This window comes from Nerophis ophidion, linkage group LG09, assembly GCF_033978795.1.
Source record: "Nerophis ophidion isolate RoL-2023_Sa linkage group LG09, RoL_Noph_v1.0, whole genome shotgun sequence".
NCBI lineage: Eukaryota > Metazoa > Chordata > Actinopteri > Syngnathiformes > Syngnathidae > Nerophis > Nerophis ophidion.
Window position 1 is genome coordinate 75,278,583 of NC_084619.1, and position 25,317 is coordinate 75,303,899.

At 41.6% G+C, this 25,317-nt stretch overlaps 1 protein-coding gene across 5 annotated transcripts in view; it reads left to right on the forward strand.

The window, feature by feature from the left end:
• The window catches only part of pcdh15a (protocadherin-related 15a), a 564,893-nt gene that overhangs the window by 91,482 nt on the left and 448,094 nt on the right, over nucleotides 1-25,317 (forward strand). For 2 of the 5 annotated variants that reach the window (XM_061911783.1, XM_061911786.1), the window contains exon 1: nucleotides 6,555-6,727. The exons of the other annotated variants lie outside the window; for them this stretch is intronic. The gene's annotated coding sequence lies outside the window, so the exon portion shown is untranslated. Of the gene's footprint in view, nucleotides 1-6,554; nucleotides 6,728-25,317 lie in introns of those variants that run through there. 5 annotated transcript variants of the gene reach the window in all.

Genomic DNA, 25,317 nt, shown 5'->3' on the forward strand with positions numbered 1-25,317 from the left:
TGGACGTTGGTTACATTCGTAGTTATGTTACCTTTAATTTAACTTTGGTGTCCTTTTGATCATTCTTTTGTTTAGATTATAATGGTAATATTTGCATGATGATAAATGAATGTGTTGTGGCAGTTGCGGATAATCATAAATGAGGCGGTTTTATGAAACACTCGGTTGCTTTTTTTTAAACATTTTTAATGATCTGACAACATGATCATTCTAAACAGGAAGTGCTTTAAAGTTTAACGTTTTTATAAAATCAATGAGACATAGTTTATGTTCACCGTGTTCTTTGTGGTGCTTTTGAAACCGCAGCATTTTTTTTTTCTTCCTCAGACTAACAACTAACTTGACATTTTCAGAATGTGCTTGTTCTATTTTCGGCCAAAGAAAGACACATAAAATAATTTGAAGTTGTTTTATTTATTTTTTAATGCCATGATTTTAGCATCATAATAGATTTTCCTCTATGCGGCCCCCTGATGTAAAAATGAGTTTGACATCCCTGATCTAGTCACTTTAGTATTGTTTGTATACTAATACAACACTTGGTATCCATAGTATCGACATCTGTATCGATCATCCCTACTTCACATCGAAGCTTAAGTGGTTAACTTCTTTTGTCGTCCTGCTCGGTTTGTGTGCATACATTCGTTTTTACTCAGGTCCTTCAGTGATAATACTACTTGGAAGGGAATTGATTGTATTCCCACCATAATGAGGAACTGTGAGTGGTTTCAGCTTGCTCTCACATTCCAGCTGGTGTTCTGGCAAAAAAAATAACACTGGACTACAGATGTCCGATAATATTGGTCTGACAATATTATCGGCTGATAAATGCTTTAAAATGTAATATCGGAAATTATCGGTATCGGTTTCAAAAAGTCAAATGTATGACTTTTTAAAATGCTGCTGTGTACACAGATGTAGGGAGAAGTACAGAGCGCCAAAGAACCTTAAAGGCACACACACACACACAAGTTAATGCCACGCATACTTGGTCAACAGCTATACAGGTCACACTGAGGGTTGCCGTATAAACAACTTTAACACTGTTACAAATATGTGCCACACTGTGAACACACACCAAACAAGAATGACCAACACATTTCGGGAGAACATCTGCACCATAACACAACATAGACACAACAGAACAAATATCCAGAATCCCTTGCAGCACTAACTCTTCCGGGATGCGACTTCATTTTTTTTCCGTAACTTGAGTTGATTTATTTTGGAAAACTTTGTTAAATAATGCATCCAGCGGGACATCACAACAAAATTAGTCATAATAATGTGTTAATTCCACGACTGCATATGTTGTATCGGTTGATATCGGAATCGGTCATTTAGAGTTGGACAATATCAGAATATGAGCCATTATCGGACATCTCTAATGTTCATGCATCACCTTGGGAATCAAACCCTCCACCAATATGTCTGGCATGTAAGCATGGTGGCAAATATCTAGTCTTCTATTATTTTTCTAACCTTCATGACCACTCAGGCATGGCGCAATAATGGCACCTTTTTAACCATCTAAACAGTGTAAAATACCTTTTATATGAGGTGGCGACTTGTCCAGGGTGAACCTCGCCTTCCGCCCGATTGTAGCTAAGATAGACACCAGCGCCCTCCGTGACCCCAAAGGGAATAAACGGTGGAAAATGGATGGATGGAGGGAATATGCGACGATCGCATTTAACATTTTCAATATTTCACGTAACGTACTTTTAATCGGAATAAGTGAAAACAGCCAAAGAAAACTAGTTTGACGGCGCAGGTAACCACTTTGAAATAACACTTCAGGGGTTCTACTTTTTTTTTTTTTTAATTGTATTTCCCATTCGGTGGTTGTGAGATCACACTTTCTCTGACAATACAGAGCATGAAAGTAAACAACAGACTAAAGTCACTCTGACCCAGTCTTAGTGAGAACACATAAAACACATTTCTTTGAAATGGATTACTTTTAAATCTACTTTATTTGTGTAGCACTTTTCAACAACATAAATGTCTCTAAGGTGCTGCACAACAATATTAAAAAACAATATTCAAATATTATCCTTGGCTCCACCAATGACTGGTGGAGCCTGAATAAAAAAATAAAACCAATATAAAAACAATATAAAAATAAATATGATACAAAACTATTTTAAAGGGTGAAACCAATTAAAACAATAAATAGAAATCAAAATAAAATAAAAAAAACAGAAAACACAGAGGACTACACAACTCCATCCATCCATCCATCTTCTTCCGCTTATCCGAGGTCGGGTCGCGGGGGCAACAACCTAAGCAGGGAAACAAGAGAACAAGAACCTTGATGGGTCGCCACAAGGCGCCCCGTAAAAGATGAGGAAAAAGGTAAAAGGGGAAGGATGAGTACAAAACCACCATCTAAACCAGGGGTGTCATACTCAAATCCACAGTGGGCCAAAATTCTAAACTGAACAAAGCCGCGGGTCAAAGTTGAACAACTTAACATTTTAATAAGGACCCAAACAAGTTTTGCATTGAATATTGAACAAGCAAGGCTTATATAACTTTATAGTGGTAGCGGGGGTGTATATTGTAGCGTCCCGGGAGAGTTAGTGCTGCAAGGGTTTCGTGGTATTTGTTCTGTTGTGTTTATGTTGTGTTACGGCGCGGATGTTCTCCCGAAATGTGTTTGTCATTCTTGTTTAGTGTGGGTTCACAGTGTGGTGTAACAGTGTTAAAGTTCTTTATACGGCCACCCTCAGTGTGACCTGTATGGCTGTTGACCAAGTATGCCTTGCATTCACTTGTGTGTGTGTAGAAGCCGCATGTATTACGTGATTGGGCCGGCACGCTGTTTGTATATCGGGAAAGCGGACATGACGAAAGGGTGGTAAATGACGCTAAAAGCAGTACCTTTAAAGCACGCCGCCGATATTGTTGTCTGAGTGGAAATCGGGAGAAATTCAACGACCGGTTGTAGATTAGATTAGATTAGATAGTACTTTATTTATTCCGTCAGGAGAGTTCCTTCAGCAAAATGAAAATTTTCAGCGCAATCCCATTCAAGATCAGAAAAACATTACAGGGAGACAGAACAGGATCGCTGACGGGTCTGCCGGCTTCCAGCGCCCCTTACAAAAAAGGTGAGATACAGGTAAACAGGTGGGGGAGGGGAATGGGAGAAAAAAGTAGAAGATTAAAATACAATTAAAAAATCGGTCTTAGCCTGGGCCGTGGAGAGGGGGTGCAGACTGAGGCCAGGGGGAAAAAAAGTTATTAAATAAAAATTGATAAATAAATAACTCATAGCCATGGTACACATGTAAGAGGGAAACATCAAACATCAAAGAACACAGAGGACATTAAAGACATTAAAGCAGCAGATACAAGCAGACACTTCTACATACAGCTATGAATAAAAAGTAAAAGAAACCTCTGCGATGTTCCACGCCATTGTCTGCTGGGGTGGAGGGAGCATGGCCAGAGACAGGAGCAGACCCAACAAAGCAACCAAGACAGCCACTCTCGGGGGGTTTCACTGAAATTCGGTATTCTCCTGGAAAAATCTGGAGAGGTGGCAAGTATGAAAATTAGCGTTGAATACGGTGATACAACGGCACCGCCACTGTATAATACCGGCGGGCCAGCTCTAATGTTGATTTATAATTGCCTCAAGGACCAAATGAAATTACACGGCGGGCCAGCCCGCGGGCCAGAGTTTGACACCCATGATCTAAACCATGGGTGCCCATTACGTCGATGGCGAGCTGCCAGTCGACCACGGGGGGTGTGTCAGTCGATCTCCAGCCAGGCTTTTAAAAAAAATAGACCTAAAAATGAGTGATCATCAATCTTCACCAAGACGTCACTTAAATGACATTCACGGTACCGGAGGGTCTTGTGAGATGACGCTGGCTGCTGCAAGATCATTATTATGAAAATATGACCGAGAGGAAGGCCAGAAACACTTTTTATTTCAACAGCCTCTGGCGCCGTACCTTCCGTCAAAACTCTAAAGGCCGACTGCACATTTCCTATCTTCACAATAAAAGCCCTGCTTCATGCTGCCTGCGCTAACTAAATACAGAGTCTCGGAAAACTGGCGTGCACAAGCGATCCCTCAGAAAGCTGGCGTGCACATCACTTGTGCACGCCAGCTTTCCGAGACTCTTATTTTGTTAGCGCAGGCAGCATGAAGCAGGGCTTTTATTGTGAAGATAGGAAATGTGCAGTCGGCCTTTAGAGTTTTGACGGAAGGGACGGCGCGAAAGTCTGTTGAAATAAAAAGTGTTTCTCGCCTTCCTCTCTGTCATTTTTTCATAATAATGAACTGGCAGCAGCCAGCGTCATCTCACAAGACCCTCGGGTGCCGTGAATGTCAATCAAGCAAGCTACGGAATTTGCCGCCAATGTTTTTCTTGTAAAGTGTATGGAAGCTGGATGAATTAGATGCCAAAAACCAACCACTTTCATGTGGTATTGTACAGAAAGGACAACTTTTTTTCTCCTCCATTTGAAAATGTGGGCGTTATCATCATTACTGTCTGATTCCAATCAATGCAAGTCATCAGAATCAGGTAATACACCAACTTATATTCTTGTCTTTGTGAAAGAAAGACATCTATATGTGTTACACATGCTTGTATTATCATTAAACACATTTAACTTGTTTACAAAAATGTCTCTTTCATAAATAAATAAATATAAATGATATATATAAATGAGGTAGATCCCCTCGAGTTGGTCAATTGAAAAGTAGCTCGCCTGCAGAAATAGTGTGGGCACCCCTGATCTAAAAAGTCTGGAGTGGGAAAAAACCTCCATAGCAAAGCACATCTACATATTACAACGTACATCTCCAGATATCTAGCAGCAGAGGGAAGGGAGTGCGGGGTCATGGTGGTCGGCTGCAGCTATCAGGCGCTGGCTGTCCTTTCATCAGCGTTGGGTTGGAGGGGTTGGGTGTGTATATATATATATATATTAGGGATGCACCGATTAATCTGTAACCGAATATGGCAAAAAAAGCCACATTCGGCCTTCGGTGGAATGAGTTAAAAACAAGGCCGAATAGTGGCGTGTGACGCAAAGACGCATTTTTTTGACGCGGTGACGCAATCAACCGACGTGCAGTGTTAAATTTAAATTGTTTTATACATAGTTAGTTTCCTTCTTTTTATTCTGAAACTGAAGTACTGTTATTGACAAATCTGTTCTGGCCTGGGATATGTTGTGTACCTGTATAAGTGTATGAGGTTACAAGCACACACTTATTGAGATTTAGTGGGTCCTCTGTTTACATTGGGATATATTGTGTAGGCTACCTGTATAAGTGTATGAGGTTACAAGCACACACTTATTGAGATTTAGTGGGGCCTCTGTTTACATTATTAGCCTGTTGTGTAGGCTACCTGTATAAGTGTATGAGGTTACAAGCACACACTTATTGAGATTTAGTGGGGCCTCTGTTTACATTATTAGCCTGTTGTGTAGGCTACCTGTATAAGTGTATGAGGTTACAAGCACACACTTATTGAGATTTACTTGAGCCTTCTGTTTACATTATTAGCATATCTACTGTGGCTAAGCAGACTTTTGCCAAAAGGACAATAATTCATTTGTTGTGGGTTTATCCACTTTAATGCACTTTTTTTTTTTTTTTTGGAATGCATGTTTTGTTTGAAGGCCTAATATAAATGAAAAACTTTGTGCTTTTTTTGAAAAGCAAAGACTACTGGAATATAAAAAAAAATGTCAATATTCAATAAAAATTTACTTTATTTGAAAAACATGTCTAAAAATTGACTCTAGGCTATTTATGCAATATAAAAAAGTTGTGAAAAACTGCATTTATTATTCGGTATTTGGTATTCGGCCTTCGGCCAAGCGCTCAAATTTTATTCAGTTTCGGCTTCGGCCACAAATTTTCATTTCGGTGCATCCCTAATATATGTATATATATATATATATATATATATATATATCCTGAAGGAATCAATAAAGTACTATCTATCTATATATATATATATCCATCCATCCATCCATTTTCTACCGCTTATTCCCTTTCGGGGTCGCGGGGGGCGCTGGCGCCTATCTCAGCTACAATCGGGCGGAAGGCAGGGTACACCCTGGACAAGTCGCCACCTCATCGCAGGGCCAACACAGATAGACAGACAACATTCACACTCACATTCACACACTAGGGCCCATTTAGTGTTGCCATTCAACCTATCCCCATATACACATGTTTTTAAATGAACAGTTAATGCCGCTTTTTGTTCTTTAAAGACAATTTGGAATGGTAAAATGTTGGTTTATTGAACAATATTTTTACCAATTTTTTTTGTCTTTTTTATTTTTAATTTTAATTTTTTTACTCCCAACCGTCCATATGAACAAAATATAATTATTACAGATTAATCCCAGATCAAATGGTGCATGCATTGCCTATGAAGTAAAAAGGTGCATACCTGGCACTTTGTCAATGAGGAGGAGGGACCAGAGCGCCTTAGCCCGGCTCACCTTTACTGACCGGTGTAATCAGATTACCTGCTTTACAACGTCATCACCGCACAGAGGGCGAGCGAGGGAAGAGAGGGAGCGCTCTGGACAAGGCCGCCTGGTTGGCCACACGCTGCCGGATTGTGCGGGGAGACGCTTTCTCTTGGCTCGTGACGCCGGGGAACTTTTTGAAGGCATGTGCCTTTCTGCAAGCGACCGGGACTCGTGTCGGCGTCCTCAGAACCGGAGCATGGTAAGACTTCTCGTGTTACGTGTGACCCGTTTATCACTTCACCTTTGCCACCGATCCCTGGAGGGAGAGACGGCGAGGGTGCATCAGCAGGGGCGGCAGATTATGGCAGGATTATATCCCGTTGACCGCGGCCTTTCCTCGCTGTATTTTCATGCCATCATATTCAGGAAGCCGGGGATTGAACGTTGTGTTTGTCAGGTCAATTTGTGTCCAGGCGGCCAGCAGCTGGCTTTTCTTATTAGTTTACTCTCATGTGCCTCATATGCATATCAATGAAAATTAAAAAAAAACAAAACTCTTATCATCTTTAACCGGCGCGGCTGGAGGTAAACGAGTGCAGGCCTCCTCCAAACTTTCATTGGCGGCATTACAAGCAACATAACGAGGTCTCCCCAGTTTTTGAAAGAAATGGTGTTACGTCTTTTACTGTGCAGACATTCCTTGACATGAAGAGAGGAGTAAGTGGTTCCTGTGTTGGGAACCTCGCAGCTGCGAGGTAAATGGAGCGAGAGGTATTAAGTATTTAGAGTCAAAAGTGCAAATGTGTACTCCTGCGGCGTTGAACAGTCAGACTGTCTAGTGCAGGGGTCTCCAAACTAGGGCCCGCGGGGCAGATACAGCCCGCCAGCGTCCAATATCCGGCCCGCGTGTAGTCCTGAGTAATATGGATCATTTTTTTTAAATTTTTAGCTATCCCAGGGGTCCCCAAAGTACGGCTCCCAAAACCAATCTGCGTGTAGTCCAGGGTAAAAAATTTCAAAAATAAATACATATATATATATATATATATATATATATATATATATATATATATATATAAATATATATATATATATATATATAGGTGTGGGAAAAATCACAAGACTACTTCATCTCTACAGAAGTGTTTCATGAGGGGTTCCCTCAATCATCAGGAGATTTTAATGGAAGCATTCACATACAATGGTTAATATAGGGCACAGAGTGGGTGGGTACAGGCAGGTGTAGGGGTGTGGTGATTGGCTCATGTGTTACCTAGGAGGTGTTTCTGTCTGTGGCGGCATGTTGAAATGATTTCACTGCGCTTGTTGAGGGATGACAGGTCTGGATGATATAAAATAAACAGTTTCTCTTTCAAGCATAGGTTGCATCTTTTATTACCACTGTTGTAAGGTGTGCTGGATGCAAGAATTTGCCATGTTATTGAATATTCAACATTATTGTCTTTGAGGTTCCAAATGTGCTTGCTGAGTTCTGTAGAATTCCGCAAAGTCTGGTTTCTAAAGGAGGCGTTGTGATTATTCCATCTGGTTTCGAACGCTCCTTCGGTTAATCCTACGTACGTGTCGGATGTATTAATTTCCTTGCGTGTTACCTTTGCTTGGTAAACGACTGATGTCTGTAAGCACCCCCCGTTGAGAGGGGCGTGCTTACATATTACGCTCTACCACGGTATCGAGCACTATTCTCTGGATAATCCAATCAAGATATATATACAATTATTGTATTTTAAACATGAAATACTGGTATAATATGTGAATATATTTTATCTGTTCATGTATTTCCGTAAAAAAAAAAAAAGACAGATATTGATTGATAATCAGTTACCTGGAATCTAGATGGTACGATTGAACATGAGACAGGAAGTTCTCCTCTAAACAAGACAGTGACAACTAAGAACATCATTGCTATACTTCCATGATATTTGCCTACTATCATATCCTCTTATTGTTTTGGCCGCTGATGTGTGGTTTCTTCTCCGTCCCGGACCCGCCATCCATCGTGTTTCCCCAATTAGACTCGCAGCCGGTGGTTCTGACGGCGTTCTTTTGTGCTCGGTAATGGTCGCCATGTCTGTACAGCGCGGGATAATAAATATACTTCCTGGCAGTTCCGCAGCCATCCATTTGTTTACAGGTTCCTGCCTCTTATGAGCTACATTTACAAGCATCCCCCGAGTCCCACCGCCATGGTGCTTACAAACATAACTGAAACTTTTTTCTACCCTCCTTTAGTGCGGATGTTTTAGCTCGGGCAGGAGACACCATCACTTCAGATTACTCCGTGTCACCTTCAGGCTCTTAAAACGTCTCTCATGCTCCTCTTTTTCTGCAACCCAGACCTCAAATTTTGCTACATTTCTCTGAGTTTGTTTTTTTCCCTCGAGCTCGACACCAACAGTGGGAATCATCTTAGCAGTTTTAGGACTGACACTTTTTGATGGCACTCAGACGTGTGGAAAGAGGAACTTCCCAGGCCTTTTGGCGGCTGTGTGTTGTTTTATTTATTTATCTATTTTTTTCATGATGATGACACTCCTGATGCTGTAAAAATGTGGGCTCAGTTTTCAAAGAAAACAAAAGTATTGTGTTTTGAAACATGTCAACATTATAATAAGTTGTGTTAATTCTGTTTTGGATGTTCCTACTAATCCATTCAATTAACTGCCAGGTCCCTAATAGAGCTGCATACGTCGAGTATATTAGTAATCAAGTATATGATCAATTAGTTTGCACGATTAATCGACTAATCGGCTAAATCACACATTGCAGCCTCAATGTTTTATTTAGTAAAAAATAGTTGAAATTAACACAATATGTCAGCTTGCTATAAATGTCATTCTTTCATTCTTGTTTTTTTAATGCATATCATCAACATTGAAATTAAATATTTAACATGTGTACATTAATAAAAATGAAAAAAAAAAATAAATTCAACATTAATTTGCTCAGTTAAAAAAAAAACCCACAAGTATTGTGATTTGACACATCTATCCATCCATTTTCTACCGCTTATTCCCTTTGTAGTCGCAGGGGGCGCTGGTGCCTATCTCAGTTACAATCGGGCGGAAGGCGGCGTACACCCTGGACAAGTCACCACCTCATCGCAGGGCCGATTTGAAAAATGTCAACACTATAATAAATTGTGTTAATTCTGTTTTGGATGTTCCTACTAATCCATTCAATTAACTGCCAGGTCCCTAATAGAGCTGCATACATCGAGTATATTAGTAATCAAGTAAATGATCAATTAATTTGCACGATTAATCGACTAATCGGCTAAATGCCACATTGCAGCCTCGACGCGTTATTTAGTAAAAAATAGTTGAAATGAACACAATATGTTCAGCTTGCTATAAATTTCATTCTTTCATTCTTGTTTTTTAATGCATATCATCAACATTGAAATTAAATATTTAACGTGTGTGCATTAATAAAAATGAAAAAAGTAAATAAATTCAACATTAATTTGCTCAGTTTAAAAGAAAAACACAAGTATTCTGATTTGAAACATCCATCCATCCATTTTCTACCGCTTATTCCCTTTGGAGTCGCGGGGGGCGCTGGTGCCTATCTCAGCTACAATCGGGCGGAAGGCGGCGTACACCCTGGACAAGTTCCCACCTCATCGCAGGGCCGATTTGAAACATGTCAACACTTGAATAAGTTGTGTTAATTCTGTTTTGGATGTTCTTACTAATCCATTCAATTAACTGCCAGGTCCCTACTACGGCTGCCAATATCGATTATTTTAGTAATCGAACAATCAATCGATTAGTTTGCACGATTAATCGACTAATCAGATAAATCACACTTTGTAGGCTTAATGCGTAATTTAGTGAACATAGTCTAGATAAACACAAATATGTCTGATTGCTATAACTTTCATTCCTGTTTTTTGTTTTTAAATGCACATCATCAACATTGAGATTAAATATTTAACATGTGTACATTAAGAAAATAAATAAATAAATACATTCAACACTAATTTGAGAAGAAAAAAAAGTATTGTGATTTGAAACATGTCAACATCATAATAAGTTAATTCTGTTTTGGATGTTCCTACTAATCCATTCAATTAACTGCCAGGTCCCTAATAGAGCTGCATACATCGAGTGTATTAGTAATCAAGTAAATGATCAATTAGTTTGCACGATTAATCGACTAATCGGCTAAATCACACATTGCAGCCTCGATGCGTTATTTAATAAAAAATAGTTGAAATGAACACAATATGTTCAGCTTGCTATAAATTTAATTATTTCATTCTTGTTTTTTTAATGCATATCATCAACATTGAAATTAAATATTTAACATGTGCGCATTAATAAAAATGAAAAAAAAAAAAAAAATTCAACATTAATTTGCTCAGTTAAAAAAAAACCCCACAAGTATTGTGATTTGAAACATCTATCCATCCATTTACTACCGCTTATTCCCTTTGTAGTTGCAGGGGGCGCTGGTGCCTATCTCAGTTACAATCGGGCGGAAGGCGGCGTACACCCTGGACAAGTCACCACCTTATCGCAGGGCCGATTTGAAACATGTCAACACTATAATAAATTGTGTTAATTCTGTTTTGGATGTTCCTACTAATCCATTCAATTAACTGCCAGGTCCCCAATAGAGCTGCATACATCGAGTATATTAGTAATCAAGTAAATGATCAATTAGTTTGCACGATTAATCGACTAATCGGCTAAATCACACATTGCAGCCTCGATGCGTTATTTAATAAAAAATAGTTGAAATGAACACAATATGTTCAGCTTGCTATAAATTTAATTATTTCATTCTTGTTTTTTTAATGCATATCATCAACATTGAAATTAAATATTTAACATGTGTGCATTAATAAAAATGAAAAAAAAAAATTCAACATTAATTTGCTCAGTTAAAAAAAAAAAAACACAAGTATTGTGATTTGAAACATCCATCCATCCATTTTCTATGGCTTATTACCTTTGGAGTCGCGGGGTGCGCTGGTGCCTATCTCAGCTACAATCAGGCGGAAGGCGGCGTACACTCAGGACAAGTCACCACCTCATCGCAGGGCCGATTTGAAACATGTCAACACTTGAATAAGTTGTGTTAATTCTGTTTTGGATGTTCTTACTAATCCATTCAATTAACTGCCAGGTCCCTACTACGGCTGCCAATATCGATTATTTTAGTAATCGAGCAATCGATCGATTAGTTTGCACGATTAATCGACTAATCAGATAAATCACACTTTGTAGCCTTAATGCGTAATTTAGTGAACATAGTCTAGATAAACACAAATATGTCTGATTGCTATAACTTTCATTCCTGTTTTTAAATGCACATCATCAACATTGACATTAAATATTTAACATGTGTACATTAAGAAAATAAAAAAATACATTCATCAGTAACTTGCTCAGTTTTATAGGAAAATAAAGTATTGTGATTTGAAACATGTCAACATTATAATACGTTGTGTTATTTCTGTTTTGGATGTTCCTACTAATCCATTCAATTAACTGCCAGGTCCCTAATAGAGCTGCATACATCGAGTATATTAGTAATCAAGTAAATGATCAATTAGTTTGCACGATTAATCGACTAATCGGCTAAATGCCACATTGCAGCCTCGACGCGTTATTTAGTAAAAAATAGTTGAAATGAACACAATATGTTCAGCTTGCTATAAATGTCATTATTTCATTCTTGTTTTTTTAATGCATATCATCAACATTGAAATTACATATTTAACGTGTGCATTAATAAAAATGAAAAAAAATAAAAATAAATACATTCAACACTAATTTGCTCAGTTTCCAAAAAAAAACACAAGTATTGTGATTTGAAACATCCATCCATCCATTTTCTATGGCTTATTCCCTTTGGAGTCGCGGGGGGCGCTGGTGCCTATCTCAGCTACAATCAGGCGGAAGGCGGCGTACACCCTGGACAAGTCACCATCTCATCGCAGGGCCGATTTGAAACATGTCAACACTATAATAAGTTGTGTTAATTCTGTTTTGGATGTTCTTACTAATCCATTCAATTAACTGCCAGGTCCCTACTACGGCTGCCAATATCGATTATTTTAGTAATCGAGCAATCAATCGATTAGTTTGCACGATTAATCGACTAATCAGATAAATCACACTTTGTAGCCTTAATGCGTAATTTAGTGAACATAGTCTAAATAAACACAAATATGTCTGATTGCTATAACTTTCATTCCTGTTTTTTGTTTTTAAATGCGCATCATCAACATTGAGATTAAATATTTAACATGTGTGCATTAAGAAAATAAATAAATAAATACATTCAACACTAATTTGAGAAGAAAAAAAAGTATTGTGATTTGAAACATGTCAACATCATAATAAGTTAATTCTGTTTTGGATGTTCCTACTAATCCATTCAATTAACTGCCAGGTCCCTAATACAGCTGCATATATCGAGTATATTAGTAATCAAGTAAATGATCAATTAGTTTGCACGATTAATCGACTAATCGGCTAAATCACACATTGCAGCCTCGACGCGTTATTTAGTAAAAAATAGTTGAAATGAACACAATATGTTCAGCTTGCTATAAATTTCATTCTTTCATTCTTGTTTTTTAATGCATATCATCAACATTGAAATTAAATATTTAACGTGTGTGCATTAATAAAAATGAAAAAAGTAAATAAATTCAACATTAATTTGCTCAGTTTAAAAGAAAAACACAAGTATTTTGATTTGAAACATCCATCCATCCATTTTCTACCGCTTATTCCCTTTGGAGTCGCGGGGTGCGCTGGTGCCTATCTCAGCTACAATCAGGCGGAAGGCGGCGTACACTCAGGACAAGTCACCACCTCATCGCAGGGCCGATTTGAAACATGTCAACACTATAATAAATTGTGTTAATTCTGTTTTGGATGTTCCTACTAATCCATTCAATTAACTGCCAGGTCCCTAATAGAGCTGCATACGTCGAGTATATTAGTAATCAAGTAAATGATCAATTAGTTTGCACGATTAATCGACTAATCGGCTAAATCACACATTGCAGCCTCAATGTTTTATTTAGTAAAACATAGTTGAAATTAACACAATATGTTCAGCTTGCTATAAATGTCATTCTTTCATTCTTGTTTTTTTAATGCATATCATCAACATTGAAATTAAATATTTAACATGTGTACATTAAAAAAAATGAAAAAAAAAAAAAATTCAACATTAATTTGCTCAGTTAAAAAAAACCCCCACAAGTATTGTGATTTGACACATCTATCCATCCATTTTCTACCGCTTATTCCCTTTGGAGTCGCGGGGGGCGCTGGTGCCTATCTCAGCTACAATCGGGCGGAAGGCGGCGTACACCCTGGACAAGTCACCACCTCATCGCAGGGCCGATTTGAAACATGTCAACACTTGAATAAGTTGTGTTAATTCTGTTTTGGATGTTCCTACTAATCCATTCAATTAACTGCCAGGTCCCTAATAGAGCTGCATACATCGAATATATTAGTAATCAAGTAAATGATCAATTAGTTTGCACGATTAATCGACTAATCGGCTAAATCACACATTGCAGCCTCGACGCGTTATTTAGTAAAAAATAGTTGAAATGAACACAATATGTTCAGCTTGCTATAAATGTCATTATTTCATTCTTGTTTTTTTAATGCATATCATCAACATTGAAATCACATATTTAACATGTGTGCATTAATAAAAATGAAAACAAAATAAAAATTCAACACTAATTTGCTCAGTTTAAAAAAAAAAATACAAGTATTGTGATTTGACACATCTATCCATCCATTTTCTACCGCTTATTCCCTTTGGAGTCGCGGGGGGCGCTGGTGCCTATCTCAGCTACAATCGGGCGGAAGGCGGCGTACACCCTGGACAAGTCACCACCTCATCGCAGGGCCGATTTGAAACATGTCAACACTTGAATAAGTTGTGTTAATTCTGTTTTGGATGTTCCTACTAATCCATTCAATTAACTGCCAGGTCCCTAATAGAGCTGCATATATCGAGTATATTAGTAATCAAGTAAATGATCAATTAGTTTGCACGAGTACTCGACTAATCGGCTAAATCACACATTGCAGCCTCAATGCGTGATTTAGTGAAAACAGTCGAGATAAACATGATTGTTTCTGATTGCTATAACTTTTATTCCTGTTTTTAAATGCACATCATCAACATTGAAATTAGATATTTAACATGTGTGCATTAAGAAAATAAATAAATACATTCAACACTAATTTGCTCAGTTTTCAAAGAAAACAAAAGTATTGTGATTTGAAACATGTCAACATTATAATAAGTTGTGTTATTTCTGTTTTGGATGTTCCTACTAATCCATTCAATTAACGGACGGCGTGGCGCAGTGGGAGAGTGGCCGTGCGCAACCCGAGTGTCACTGGTTCAAATCCCACCTAGAACCAACCTCGTCACGTCCGTTGTGTCCTGAGCAAGACACTTCACCCTTGCTCCTGATGGTTGCTGGTTGGCGCCTTGCATGGCAGCTCCCTCCATCAGTGTGTGAATGTGTGTGTGAATGTGGAAGTAGTGTCAAAGCGCTTTGAGTACCTTGAAGGTAGAAAAGCGCTATACAAGTACAACCCATTTATCATTTATAACTGCCAGGTCCCTAATAGAGCTGCATATATCGAGTATATTAGTAATCAAGTAAATGACAATTAGTTTGCACGATTAATCGACTAATCGGCTATATCGCGCATTGCAGCCTCAATCCGTAATTTAGTGAAAACAGTCGAGATAAACATGATTGTTTCCGATTGCTATAACTTTTATTTTTAGTTTTTTTTTAATGCACATCATCAACATTGAAACTGCATGTTTAGCATGTGTGTATTAATACAAATGAAAAAAAGATAAATAAATTCAACACTATTTTGTTCAGTTTACAAAGAAAACTAAAGTATTGTGAGTTGAAACATGTCAACATTATAATAACTTGTGTTTATTGTTTTGGATGTTCCTGCTAATCAATTTAATTAACTGCCAATAGAGTTGCAGATATCGATTATTTCAGCAATCAAGTAAACAATCGATTAGTTTGTTCGACTAATCGACTAATCGGATAATCACACTTTGCAGCCTCAATGCGTAATTTAGTGAAAATAGTGAGAATAAACACAACTGAATTATTTAGATTCTTATTTTTTATTTTTTTAATGCACATCCTAAATATTAAAACTGCATGTTTAACATGTGTGCATTAATATAAATGGAAGAAAAAAAACACTCAACAAAAAATAACATTATTTGCCGGGTAAACATTCAGCTGAAAAATATCAGAATTTGAAAAAAAAACAAAAAACTGATTTGTGCCACTTCAGTTCCCAAATCAGTGAATACGTAGTCTTAACTAGCTTGTTTCTATAGTTGGACGTCCACCCATTCTACTTCAATTGCCCTTTTTCCAGCACTGGCTGACAGTTCTCACACATGCACACAGACTGCTATTTGCTGTCTAGCTACCGAGATCTGTTTTTGTCACTTTTAAACGCCGATTAGCTTTGAGCTTTAGCGTCGAGCATGGCAACAGATGCTCTGGTTTACCTTCTCATTAGTATGCGACATATCCTATTTAAAGGCTTCCCAGGATATGTGTGGTGTAGCACAGCATATGTTTTCATACGGCGGAACACATTTCACACAGGCGTAAATTACATTTAGCGACCGATTATTGTAGTCCTCTGATTAAACCGAGTCTCATCTTCATAACCCTCTGGCCAGAATAGCGTCTTTTGACACCAGAATACAGGCTTTTTTTGTGCGAGTTGTGGCTTTTTTAAACCACGTCTTCCATCTCTGCCAGTGGAATTAACATCTGGTCTTTCAGGGTAGTTTTGCCACGTTCTACGCGATTGAGATAACGTCTTTACCCACAGTTATGAACGCTCAAGAATGGCCATCATGCAATCCAAATGCAGATCCCTAACAAATCTCTATTTAATAACAACAAAATCACTGGAGAAAATGAATCAGTTTAACGAAAGATCAGCTCCAGGAAAACCGGGTCAAAAGTCTGTCCTCCAGGATACAATAACAGAAATTACAAAAAGTTCAGGGCAAAAGTCAGAGTTAGTAAGCTCAGGGAAAGATTGTACCGCAGGCGACGGACGGACTGGCTCCGGCTGAGTGGAGATCCAGGGTTTAGGTCCGGTAGTTGATTAGCAACAGGTGGGCTTGGATGACTCCTGGAACTAAAGACAGGGTTGCAGACTTACAGACACAAGAAGGGAGGGGAGAAGGACAACAAGAAGGGGAAAAAGCAGGAGAACTACGTCCGTAGTAATCACCCTTGAAGAGTGCAGTCGTTGGTCGCTAGAAATCATTTGATAAATATTTGATAACGTTTTAGGGGACATGGACTGCAGAGGTGCTGTTGATTCTGCCTCAATTCAAGAAAAAACATGGCGTCAGCATTATTCTGGTGTCGAGGTAATGGTCGAAGACATTTGTAACACTTGTTCTCAAAGTCAAAACATGGAACATTTGGGAATTAGTCGTGGGTTTAATGGGTCATTGATGTCTTCATGGGATAAGATAGGATAGGACTTTATTGTCATTGCACAAGTACAACAAAACTTTGTTTTCAGCACAAACCCGTTCAAGATTAGACAAACAAACCGTGTACAGGGTTGCAAAACAGGAACAACAATGGGTCGCCACAAGGCACCCCGTAAAACAGGGGTGCCCACACTTTTTCTGCAGGCGAGCTACTTTTCAATTGACCAACTCGAGGGGATCTACCTCATTTATATATATCATTTATATTTATTTATTTATGAAAGAGACATTTTTGTAAACAAGTTAAATGTGTTTAATGATAATACAAGCATGTGTAACACATATAGATGTCTTTCTTTCACAAAGACAAGAATATAAGTTGGTGTATTACCTGATTCTGATGACTTGCATTGATTGGAATCAGACAGTAATGATGATAACACTCACATTTTCAAATGGAGGAGAAAAAAGTTGTCCTTTCTGTACAATACCACATGAAAGTGGTTGGTTTTTGGCATCTAATTCATCCAGCTTCCATACACTTTACAAGAAAAACATTGGCGGCAAATTCCGTAGCTTGCTTGATTGACATTCACGGCACCCGAGGGTCTTGTGAGATGACGCTGGCTGCTGCCAGTTCATTATTATGAAAAAATGACAGAGAGGAAGGCGAGAAACACTTTTTATTTCAACAGACTTTCGCGCCGTCCCTTCCGTCAAAACTCTAAAGGCCGACCGCACATTTCCTATCTTCACAATAAAAGCCCTGCTCCATGCTGCCTGCGCTAACAAAATAAGAGTCTCAGAAAGCTGGCGTGCACAAGTGATGTGCACGCCAGCTTTCTGAGGGATCGCTTGTGCACGCCAGTTTTCCGAGACTCTGTATTTAGTTAGCGCAGGCAGCATGAAGCAGGGCTTTTATTGTGAAGATAGGAAATGTGCAGTCGGCCTTTAGAGTTTTGACGGAAGGCACGGCGCGAGAGTCTGTTGAAATAAAAAGTGTTTCTCGCCTTCCTCTCGGTCATATTTTCATAATAATGATCTTGCAGCAGCCAGCGTCATCTCACAAGACCCTCCGGTACCGTGAATGTCATTTAAGTGACGTCTTGGTGAAGATTGATGATCACTCATTTTTAGGTCTATTTTTTTTAAAAGCCTGGCTGGAGATGGACTGACACACCCCCCGCGGTCGACTGGTAGCTCGCCATCGACGTAATGGGCACCCCTGCCGTAAAAGATGGGAAAAAGGTCAATGCTGGCAAAGGATGAGTAACAAAAATACAGAAATACAATACATATATACATATTACAACATTGATTGATTGATACTTTTATTAGTAGATTGCACAGTACAGTACATATTCCGTACAATTGACCACTAAATGGTAACACCCGAATAAGTTTTTCAACTTGTTTAAGTCGGGGTCCACGTTAATCAATTCATACGTCTCGAGATATCTAGCAACAGAGGGGAGGGAGTGGGGGGGTCATGGTGGCAGGCCGCAGCTCTCAGGCGCTGCCCATCCTTCCGTCCCCCCTATGGGATTTGCGTCGAGGGCTTTGGATTTGGGGATGGGTGTGTGTGTGTGTGTGGCGTATATTTTTTAGTGGATGCATGTGTGTGTAAGCCTGCGGCGTGTCTCTGTTCCGTGGCCTTGATGTTGTGCAGCCGGTAAGTACAAAGTCAACTACAACAGGTGTGTGTCCATGAGAGACAAGAAGGGAGTTTCTTGTGTCGGGAGAGTCTCGAAGCCAAGAAAACAATCCAAGTTAGAATGTTTTGTATACGAGTGAAAATACCATTTTCTTTCCACTCTTAATTGTCTGACTGGTCCTCAAAATCCTGCGGGGCGGACAGTCCGATGTGAACCGAAATCACAAGAGTGTCCACAGTTCTTCCCGCATCCTCCAACCATTTGTGGCAGCTTTGGGGTACTTTGAAGACTGCCAGCAACTTCCAATTTGTCGACAAACCAGAGCAAGGCTTAATCCAATCAGCAGATGTCCATCCATCATCTTCCGCTTATCCGAGGTCGGGTCGCGGGGGCAACAGCCTAAGCAGGGAAACCCAGACTTCCCTCTCCCCAGCCACTTCGTCTAGCTCTTCCCGGGGGATCCCGAGGCGTTCCCAGGCCAGCCGGGAGACATAGTCTTCCCAACGCGTCCTGGGTCTTCCCCGTGGCCTCCTACCGGTTGGACGTGCCCTAAACACCTCCCTAGGGAGGCGTTCGGGTGGCATCCTGACCAGATGCCCGAACCACCTCATCTGGCTCCTCTCCATGTGAAGGAGCAGCGGCTTTACTTTGAGTTCCTCCCGGATGGCAGAGCTTCTCACCCTATCTCTAAGGGAGAGCCCCGCCACACGGCGGAGGAAACTCATTTCGGCCGCTTGTACCCGTGATCTTGTCCTTTCAGTCATAACCCAAAGCTCATGACCATAGGTGAGGATGGGAACGTAGATCGACCGGTAAATTGAGAGCTTTGCCTTCCGGCTCAGCTCCTTCTTCACCACAACGGACCGGTACAACGTCCGCATTACTGAAGACGCCGCACCGATCCGCCTGTCGATCTCACGATCCACCCTTCCCCCACTCGTGAACAAGACTCCTAGGTACTTGAACTCCTCCACTTGGGGCAGGGTCTCCTCCCCAACCCGGAGATGGCACTCCACCCTTTTCCGGGCGAGAACCATGGACTCGGACTTGGAGGTGCTGATTCTCATTCCGGTCGCTTCACGCTCGGCTGCGAACCGATCCAGTGAGAGCTGAAGATCCCGGCCAGATGAAGCCATCAGGACTACATCATCTGCAAAAAGCAGAGACCTAATCCCGTGGCCACCAAACCGGATCCCCTCAACGCCTTGACTGCGCCTAGAAATTCTGTCCATAAAAGTTATGAACAGAATGGGTGACAAAGGACAGCCTTGGCGGAGTCCAACTCTCACTGGAAACGTGTCCGACTTACTACCACCAATGCGGACCAAGCTCTGACACTGATCATACAGGGAACGGACCGCCACAATCAGACAGTCCGATACCCCATACTCTCTGAGCACTCCCCACAGGACTTCCCGAGGGACACGGTCCAATGCCTTCTCCAAGTCCACAAAGCACATGTAGACTGTTTGGGCAAACTCCCATGCACCCTCAAGAACCCTGCCCAGAGTATAGAGCTGGTCCACAGTTCCACGACCAGGACGAAAATCAGCAGATGTCCTGTTGTCATAATTCCAAATAGGTAGATATCTTCACATCCTCGACTGGAAATGTTCGCCAGCAACGTGGCACTCCTTCTTCTCCCAGGACTCCGCTCCGTTACGACAAGCAGGTTCCCCCAAACTCAAGATCTTGTCAGTTTTATTGAGGCCAGTTAAATAGTTCCAATGTATGGATTTGGAGATCAGTGCAAAAAGAGGCAACAAAACAGTTAAGACAAGACAAAGAAGCAAGCAGGAGGGATAAGGGAGAGGAAAGGGGAGGGTCCGCCCTCGGTGAGTGCCAGTGAGAAAAGCTCCTGAAAACCAGCCTCCTCTGTAGTGGACATTTGTGTTTTGCATAACATGGATTTGTAACTAATGGAAATAGATCAAACAAATGCCTTGTACTCATTCATCCAGGTCTTTGTACTCTCAGAGAATTCAATCGATCACACTTGACGGTTCAGTTTCTCTTCCAAGACGTTTCCGTCTCTCGTCCAAGCAGCCTTGCAATTCATTTCTCATAGACTAGACTTAAATGGGTCGGATCTGGTCTAGGTACTCGTGCCAAAGCCCCAACTTTTCACCCATCAACAAGAGTATTCAGGCAAGGATGCTTCCAACAGTTGCAAACGAGCAACACTTCTATCAATGCCAACCACAGTCATATTATTGGAGTTTCCCCTCGGAACTATTTTGGTTCTTGTGTGGCAAAACAAAACGATTGCTGGGACAACTACCCGCTTAAAATCAATAGTTCGACTGCAATCATCCACAGTAGCATTCCAAATGTCACAAATAACATCGTAAGTTTTTAGTTGTAGTTATTATTTAGAAGCTAAGTTGTTGTTTTCTGTCCATCCATCAATTCATCCATCTTCTTCCGCTTATCGAATCGCGGGGGCAGCAGCCTAAGCAGAGAAGCCCAGACTTCCCACTCCCCAGCCACTTCATACAACTCCTCCTGGGGGATCCCCAGGTGTGCACAAGCCAGTCGGGGGACATAATCTCCTCAACGTGTCCTGGATTTTACCCGGGTCCTCCTACTGGTAGGATGTGCCCTAACACCTCCCCAGGAAGGCGTCCGGAGGGCATCCTGACAACCTGGAACAACAGTGGCTTTACTCTGAGCTGAATCACAGATCTTGTCCAGCTGTCTTTAAGGGAGAGCTCCGCCACTCCACAGAAGAAACTAATGTTTGTACTTGTCATCTTGTCCTTTCGGTCATAACCCAAAGCTCATGACCATAGGTGAGGATGGGGATGTAAGTGAATTGAGAACTTTGCCTACCGGCTCAGCTCCTTCTTCACCACGACGGATCGATGCAGGCTCCGCATGACTGCAGACGCCAGACCGATCCGCCTGTCGATCTCACGATCCACTCTTACCCCACCCCTGAACAAAACTCCATCCATCCATCCATCTTCTTCCGCTTATCCGAGGTCGGGTCGCGGGGGCAACAGCCTAAGCAGGGAAACCCAGACTTCCCTCTCCCCAGCCACTTCGTCTAGCTCTTCCAGGGGGATCCCGAGGCGTTTCCAGGCCAGCCGGGAGACATAGTCTTCCCAACGTGTCCTGGGTCTTCCCCGTGGCCTCCTACCGGTCGGACGTGCCCGAAACAACTCCCTAGAAAGGCGTTCGGGTGGCATCCTGACCAGATGCCCGAACCACCTCATCTGGCTCCTCTCGATGTGAAGGAGCAGCGGCTTTACTTTGAGTTCCTCCCGGATGGCAGAGCTTCTCACCCTATCTCTAAGGGAGAGACCCAAACTCATTTGGGCCGCTTGTACCCGTGATCTTATCCTTTCGGTCATGACCCAAAGCTCATGACCATAGGTGAGGATGGGAACGTAGATCGACCGGTAAATTGAGAGCTTTGCCTTCCGGCTCAGCTCCTTCTTCACCACAACAGATCGATACAACGTCCACATTACTGAAGACGCCGCACCGATCCGCCTGTCGATCTCACCATCCACTATGAGGTGCTTGAACTCTTCCACTTGGGGAAAGATCTTTGTTTTGTGTCATTTGGTGTAATTTTTGTAAAAACTTGTCCGGCAAGACGACAATTTGAGCGAGATGGTGGATGCTTTGCATTTCCATGGTTTTAGAGCTATGGTTATACAAACCCCGTTTCCATATGAGTTGGGAAATTGTGTTAGATGTAAATATAAACAGAATACAATGATTTTCAAGCCATATTCAGTTGAATATGCTACAAAGACAACATATTTGATGTTCAAACTCATAAACTTATTTTTTTTTTTTGCACATAATAATTAACTTAGAATTTCATGGCTGCAACACGTGCCAAAGTAGTTGGGAAAGGGCATGTTCACCACTGTGTTACATCACCTTTTCTTTTAACAACACTCAATAAACGTTTGGGAACTGAGGAAACTAATTGTTGAAGCTTTGAAAGTGGAATTCTTTCCCATTCTTGTTTTATGTAGAGCTTCAGTCCTTCAACAGTCCGGGGTCTCCGCTGTCCTATTTTACGCTTCATAATGCGCCACACATTTTCCATGGGAGACAGGTCTGGACTGCAGGCGGGCCAGGAAAGTACCCACACTCTTTTTTTACGAAGCTATGCTGTTGTAACACGTGCTGAATGAGGCTTGGCATTGTCTTGCTGAAATAAGCAGGGGCGTCCATGAAAAAGACGGCGCTTAGATGGCAGCATATGTTGTTCCAAAACCTGTATGTACCTTTCAGCATCAATGGTGCCTTCACAGATGTGTAAGTTACCCATGCCTTGGCCACTAATGCACCCCCATACCATCACACATGCTGGCTTTTCAACTTTGTGTCGAAACTAGACTGGATGGTTCGCTTCCCTTTTGTTCCGGATGACACCATGTCAAATATTTCCAAAAACAATTTGAAATGTGGACTCGTCAGACCACAGAACACTTTTCCACTTTGCATCAGTCCATCTTAGATGATCTCGGGCCCAGTGAAGCCACCGGCGTTTCTGGACGTTGTTGATAAATGGCTTTCACTTTGCATAGTAGAGTTTTAACTTGCACTTACAGATGTAGCGACCAATTGTATTTAGTGACAGTGGTTTTCTGAAGTGTTCCCGAGTCCATGTGGTGATATCCTTTAGAGATTGATGTCGGTTTTTGATACAGTGATGGAAGTGATGGAAGTGAGGGATGGAAGGTCACGGTCATTCAATGTTGGTTTCCGGCCATGCCGCTTACGTGGAGTGATTTCTCCAGATTCTCTGAACCTTTTGATGATATTATGGAGCGTAGATGTTGAAATCCCTAAATTTCTTGCAATGTCACTTTGAGAAAGGTTGTTCTTAAACTGTTTGACTATTTGCTCACACAGTTGTGGACAAAGGGGTGTACCTCGCCCCATCCTTTCTTGTGAAAGACTGAGCATTTTTTGGGAAGCTGTTTTTATAGCCAATCATGGCACCCACCTGTTCCCAATTAGCCTGCACACCTGTGGGATTTTCCAAATAAGTGTTTGATGAGCTTTCCTCAACTTTATCAGTATTTATTGCCACCTTTCCCAACGCTTTAGTCACGTGTTGCTGGCATCAAACTCTAAAGTTAATGATTATTTGCAAAATAAAAAAAGTTTATGAGTTTGAACATCAAATATGTTGTCTTTGTAGCATATTCAACTGAATATGGCTTGAAAAGGATTTGCAAATCATTGTATTCTGTTTATATTTACATCTAACACAATTTCCCAACTCATGTGGGAACATGGTTTGTAATTACAGCCACTGCTGTTTGTTAGTATGTCACCCGAGTCGCCGGAGGATGACCCTCAGAAGCGCTAGACTCGCTATTGGGAGGCTTTGAACTTCACCAAAGGAGTTGCCAAGTTGACGATGATACGGCTCTGTCATCAGCGCTGGCCTCCCTAGCCAGAGATGTTCGGCAGATCCGTGTTCCTCACCTTAGAGGCAACATCGATTATCTTCACACTTTCCCGTCAGATGAAGCCACCTTCGGAAAGCAGGGTGGTGACTGGATCGGAAACGGATTAGGTCGGTGAGGTCTTTCTTCAGCCTTCCCGGTAAGGTTTATTCAGGTGTACTGGAGAGGAGGCTACGCCGGGCAGTCGAACCTCGGATTCAGGAGGAACAGTGTGGTTTTCGTCCTGGTCGTGGAACTGTGGACCAGCTCTATACTCTGGGCAGGGTTCTTGAGGGTGCATGGGAGTTTGCCCAACCAGTCTACATGTGCTTTGTGGACTTGGAGAAGGCATTCGACCGTGTCCCTCGGGAAGTCCTGTGGGGAGTGCTCAGAGAGTATGGGGTATTGGACTGTCTTATTGTGGCGGTCCACTTCCTGTATGATCAGTGTCAGAACTTGGTCCGCATTGCTGGCAGTAAGTCGGACACGTTTCCAGTGAGGGTTGGACTCCGCCAAGGCTGTCCTTTGTCACCCATTCTGTTCATAACTTTTATGGACAGAATTTCTAGGTGCAGTCAAGGCGTTGAGGGGTTCCGGTTTGGTGGCCGCAGGATTAGGTCTCTGCTTTTTGCAGATGATGTGGTCCTGATGGCTTCATCTGGCCGGGATCTTCAGCTCTCACTGGATCGGTTCGCAGCCGTGTGAAGCGACCGGAATGAGAATCAGCACTTCAAAGTCCGAGTCCATGGTTCTCGCCCGGAAAAGGGTGGAATGCCATCTCCGGGTTGGGGAGGAGACCCTGCCCCAAGTGGAGGAGTTCAAGTACCTTGGAGTCTTGTTCACGAGTGAGGGAAGAGTGGATGGTGAGATCGACAGGCGGATCTGTGCGGCGTCTTCAGTAATGCGGACGTTGTACCGATCCGTTGTGGTGAAGAAGGAGCTGAGCCGGAAGGCAAAGCTCTCAATTTACCGGTCGATCTACGTTCCCATCCTCACCTATGGTCATGAGCTTTGGGTCATGACCGAAAGGATAAGATCACGGGTACAAGCGGCCGAAATGAGTTTCCTCCGCCGTGTGGCGGGTCTCTCCCTTAGAGATAGGGTGAGAAGCTCTGCCATCCGGGAGGAACTCAAAGTAAAGCAGCTGCTCCTCCACATCGAGAGGAGCCAGATGAGGTGGTTCGGGCATCTGGTCAGGATGCCACCCGAACGCCTCCCTAGGGATGTGTTTA